Genomic DNA, 5,906 nt, shown 5'->3' with positions numbered 1-5,906 from the left:
AGTCCTGCTTCTGTCGGAAACTGTGAAACGGTCTGCAGGAGCTGCACTGATCCGTGTAGAGAAGATCAACATTCCCAGCGATATAAGATGCCTGAGCAACAGCGACATACAAACCGTGTGATCACGACAAACTAACCACAAGCCTTTGTGTTGGAGACCATAGCAACAAACTGTGGGAGACCATAGCAACATTAAAAATGTTAGTTTTTTAAAACTTACCATCAGTCAGTAACAAATCTGTATCTGTCCCCTGATAAGAAGCAAGTGCAACTCACTCATAGACTGTAAATAAAAAGCCTCGGCACTTTATAATATTGCATTTTCCAATAAGAGAGGAGTTTCCACGAAGCAGAGGAGGCAAAAACAGGCTTTGGTTTTTAACACATGCAACAGTGATTCTGCGGCTTGTGTCTGTTTCACACTGCAAACCTAAGCTACATGTCGTCCGCCTACAACAAGCTACCTAAAACGCACCTGACACGCCTGCTTGAATGGAAATATGGTTCCATGATACGGCTTGTAAGAACACAAACTTCTGTCATGACACAAACAACATCAACTGTTCCGATGCCCGTTTTCTGTCGGCCGCCTGTGTTCATCACAGAGTCAGAGTTCATCACAAAAAAAGTTCACGAAACTCGCCAAGCGGTACGATGCAAACCAGCCTGATGCGGCAGACGCCTTTGAAAATGATGAGTTTTGGTAGCTCGGGGTGCAGTTGGCACGTTGGACCTGAAGGGACCAAAACTATTTATTTGTGAAAATACAGCAGAGAGAAAAAAGAGAGCGTCATTGAGAGCGATGTTTTCCTTAGATATATTTAATATGTCATAATTCGGTGTTCTTTGGTGAACTTGCTCTCCTGTAACGTCTCTCCCTGCAGGTGGTTTTTGCTGTTCTCTAACCTGTTGCCCCCCCCCCCTCCCCCACTTCTGCAGAGGTGTCAGGATGAAGCCTCAGAGCTGGCTCAGGAGGAACTGGCTGTGGGCGGCCGGCGGGGCGTTCCTCACCGTCCACGTGGTCACCTGGCTGATGCAGAAAGCCATGAAGAACGCCGTGCGCTCGGAGGCGGCGCTCAAACAGAAACCTGCTGAGGAAAAAGTGGACTGACATTTACTCCCTCTGAGGGTTTCTAATTCAAAACCAGTTTAGTGATGAAAGACGGAAACACGGAGGAGGACTGACGGACGATCCACCGTGTGATCCTGACGCAGGATATTAAATTATAGCTGATTGATTTAATGTTTGGCTGATTGAGGTCACAGCAAATTAATCAATAAACCAGTGCAGCTGTCAAAAGTATCGATGAAAAGGCAGCGTCACAGTTTGAGCTGTAAACGTTTCACAAGACCAAAGCTGTTTCCGGCAGCACAGATCTAACAATGATTCACAAATAAACTCACGTGTGTCTCAGTTTCACAGTTTACCGGTGATATTCTATGGATCTAATTGTTTATGTTAGTATATGTTCTTTACTGTAATTTTATTTACCTACATGAAGGTGGAAATATTGTTTAAAGCCTTCACACTGACGGAGTAAAAATCTTATCAATCAACCCCACGTTTAGACTCAAACCAACATGTCTCACTTCCTGTCTGGCTCTCTCAGCTCTGAGCCCGTCGGTTCCTCCTGAAGACGTAAATACTTTAAAAACACCTCACCTGTTTTAAAAGGCTCAGAGAAACAGGAGGAAGTAGTGCATCTGTTTTCAGCGGCGGATGAATCCGCATGTGGTGCCGGCAGCAGGACGGCGTGTGTGGGACTGAGTCAGAGTAAACTACAGTGTGTGTGTTCGTGGTGGTTTTGGGCTTCTCATGTTTATTGACAAGAAGAAAAATATAAAATATCCTCACACTAATCTTTTAAACCTTAACCTGGGAGGGAAGTTTTACAAGATAACAATCTCATTTTCTTTATAAACCTCTCTCTTTCTTATCCCAGAGCTCAGAAGATCTCACAGCTCACGGCATCAACATACTAACTTTAAATATGTAGTCTAAAAATAGTGAAATCAGCCTGGATGAAGCCCAGAAAATCTCCAAGTTGCTCCAAGTGCAAGTTAAGTTAGAGCAAATTACAGACAGAGGACAAAACCTTATTTCTCTGCTTTGATCTGCGGCTTTAAAGATGATGTAGTGATTCTTATTTATGTGCTTCTGATTGCTCTTTGAACTGAAACCCAGTGAGGAGGTGAGGGAGGGAAAAATATCGGAAAAAACCTGCTGTCACGCTCCCGTTTTAAAGGCGCTCTTACACAATAAAGACCCACTTTAACTCGGTCACTTTTATGTTGTGGAAGGTGCCAGAGGAGCTGGCCGAGAGAAGCAGCTGGAACTCATGAGAGAGGAATGGAAAACATTTTCCCATCTCTAAAAACTCTTAAATCCTCCCGTGAAATTCAGCAAGTTTGTTTTCTGCAGACCAGGTTACAGAGAGAGAGGCTGCTTATACTGAAATACTGTTTTTACCTGCTGAAAGGCTCCTCGGACAGGCCTCCCTGCTCCTCCAGTTCAGCGTATTTGCATAATAATCTATTGGCTCTGAAGGCATTTCACTAAAAACAAAATGTCAAGAGTGATTAGTGAACATGTCTGTACAGTCCATGAAGTGTTCACAGGATAAGTGATAAGACTTGTGATGGATGCAGGGTGTTAAATTATTAACTTAGCCTCATGTCTGTCACCTGTGTTGGTCCCGCCCTGCTCGTTAGTCCCTGTGTGTGTATATATACCTGGTGTTTCTGTCTTGTCTAGGCTAAAGTTTCAATCAAACATAGTTTCAGATTTGTGAAACCTTTATTTAATTTGTGAAAATACTTTAAGTGACGATTTTTGTGCTTTTTTTCATGTGTAGACCACATTAGACCAGGTCCAGATCAAAAACCACTTTACCTAGAGCTCTCAAATCTGGACTAGATTGTCCCAGAGAGGCTAAAGTTTCAATCAAACATAGTTTCAGATTTGTGAAACCTTTTATTTAATTTGTGAAAATGTTTTAAAGGATGATTTCACTGCTTTTATTCGCATGTAGACCACATTAGACCAGGACCAGATCCAAAACCACTATACTTAGAGCTCTCAAAATAGGTTTTAGAGAAAAGTGATAAAAAGTTGTTTAATTTGACATTTTTAGAGCAGAAAACCATTGGAGCAAATATGCAAATGAATCCAGAGATTAAAATAATGAAGGAAGTTTGACTCTAAACTAAGCCGTTTTTTCGAGATAATTGCAAAAACGCAAAGTTGATTGTTATAGCGCCACCATGAGGTCTATCAGGGCCATTTTTTTTTTTTTGCCTGAGTAGTGGGTGGAATTTACAACCTATGTGCGAATTTCGGTGAGTTTTCATCCAGCAGTTTTTGCTGAATCTTCAGCCAAAACAAAATAGCCTACATTAATAGACATAATAATAGAACAGGGCACAGCTGTATTCACAGGGGCATCACGGACAAGCAAAGAAAAATAGTTAGTCTTAAATTCTTCTGACTGTATGATGCTTCACAGTAGGCCAATGTATGATTTATTTTGAAATGTTGTATTTGTGAATGGGGGTTAGGTGATGGCTTAACACTTAACCCCTCGTTGCTCCAGAGGCGTGTGACCTCTGACCTCTGACATGTATAACAATTGTAAGTCGCTTTGGATAAAAGCGTCAGCTAAATGTAATATTTTTCATTCAAGACAAAGAGGTTCAAATACGTACTTGGGCTCAGGCTTAAAAGATTAGCCTATAATCTTTCTTTTTCGTAAATATCTAAAGTCATGGTCTTAAATAAATATTCGAAATCTATCCAAAATAATTTGGTTCGTGAACAAACACAACATGAATGACAAATGCTTTCAGTTTCGTTATTACTAAGAACTCTAGTGCTTAGCTGTAATCTGCACTACCAGCGGCAGGGGGCAGGAAAGGAGCCTTTAGTCTCGAGTCTACCGTAGAGACAGAAGAAGAAACCTTCGTCGTTGTTTTGCTCGGCTGCTTTCGCTGCAGATTGAATGAAGAGAAAAGACTGGGGCGTTTTTTTATTGTTGAATAACGAGGTAAGTTCAGAGACTCGTATTGAAATTTAACAGTCGCATAAGGCTGAAACCTTCAGCTGAAGTTGCACACGCTGAAACACGGATATATATATTGTTTTTATCGCGAGCTTGTAATTATTTCCTGCAGCCTTGGTTATCGATAAGTGGACACGATGAGTCACCTGACGCTGAATGCAGGATCCTTATTGAGCCCATTGTAAAGTTGTACTGGCTGATTAATGGTTGTTGATGTTCCGTCCGTCCCTTTTTATATTCAGTCTGTGGTTCGTCCAGCCAAAATACAACTTCCGACCCAACTGGCTGCGTCCGAAAAGTCAAAAACATCTCCTTTCCTAACTTCCTTTCCTTGACCTCGATGATGAAACGTCACGAGGTCAAGGAAAGGTGTGAAGGAGAATCCGTAAGGACTCAGGAAAAGAGGGGCTCAGAGGATCCGACTGCTCTTTTCTAAGCGACGTAATTACGCGACCGTGAATGTTACTGACGTGAAACTACAATGTTCCGAAGATGGACTACAAAAAGCGCGTCTTTGACTCTGCGCCCCGCAAAAAGGCAGATAAGGTTCCTGCCGGTCACTAAATAACGGACAGGTTGTCACATTGAGACGCTGCCCCTCCTGCCTGTAAACACAGTGCTTCCCTCAGAATGACAGCGTATATAAATGGGATTTGACCATTTTAAATAGAAACTAAATCAAAGTTAAATCAGCCTTGATAATGTGTCAGGCCGCCACAAATAAATCAGTGTGTGGGAAACGCCTCCTGTAGAGGTCGTCCAGCTGGATCTTTGCCTTGATGGAGGCCGGGGTGTCAGCATCTGGGACTGAAGGCTGCGGTACATGACGTGAGGCTGCACGCTGCAACGTCATCCTCACTTTGATCACGTGACAAGACCAGTAACGGGTCTCAGGTATTGTGGAGAGTTTAAGATAAAGGCCATAAGAGAGAAAAGGCTTAGTAGTCGCTGATCAACATCCTTTATCCGTCATGGTCCGTGATTTATTATTATTTTTTATTGTAGAAAACACTTAATGGCTTATTTCAACAACCCGAAACATAAAACGGTGCTGAAACAGCTTCAGATTACAGAAAAGCCAAAAGAAAGAAGGAAACTGTCTGAGTTCTGTGTTGCAGGATTTTGCTAAATGTGTTTTATCGTTTGAGTTTGAGAACGTGCGCCGCTTTAAATGTTGCCGCCGCAAGGAATTGTGGGACGGCATTTCCTCCTCTCCTTTCATAAAGGATGGTCCGGTGTACCCTATGCTGAAGGACATATGAAAGGAAACATTGAGGCTCCTTTCCTCAGCTTTTAGAGAACTCGACCAGCTCTCACCACGGCTGCCGCTGAAAAACCTCCGGGTCACTTCAGTCAGAACCTTCCTGAGCAGAAAAGACTTTTCAGACGCAGCTAATGTCGTGTGACATGGGGGGCCTCTCGCGTCCCAGACCAGACCGGTCCAAGCTGAAATATCCGACTCCCAACCTCAAAGCGTTTCAGGAGCATGGTGGTGCATGGTGGGGCGTGGTGGGGCGTGGTGGGGCGTGGTGGTACGTGGTGGTGCGTGGTGGTACGTGGTGGTGCGTGGTGGAGCATGGTGGGGTCATGGTGGAGCATGGTGGGGTCATGGTGGTGCGTGGTGGGGTCATGGTGGAGCATGGTGGGGTCATGGTGGAGCGTGGTGGGGTCATGGTGGTGCGTGGTGGGGTCATGGTGGAGCGTGGTGGTGCGTGGTGGGGTCATGGTGGAGCGTGGTGGTGCGTGGTGGAGCGTGGTGGTGCGTGGTGGGGTCATGGTGGGGCATGGTGGTGCGTGGTGGGGTCATGGTGGGGCATGGTGGTGCGTGGTGGGGTCATGGTGGGGCATG

Source organism: Micropterus dolomieu, linkage group LG04 (assembly GCF_021292245.1).
Source record: "Micropterus dolomieu isolate WLL.071019.BEF.003 ecotype Adirondacks linkage group LG04, ASM2129224v1, whole genome shotgun sequence".
NCBI lineage: Eukaryota > Metazoa > Chordata > Actinopteri > Centrarchiformes > Centrarchidae > Micropterus > Micropterus dolomieu.
The sequence above is the reverse complement of the archived record's forward strand: the minus strand, read 5'-3'. Positions refer to the sequence as shown.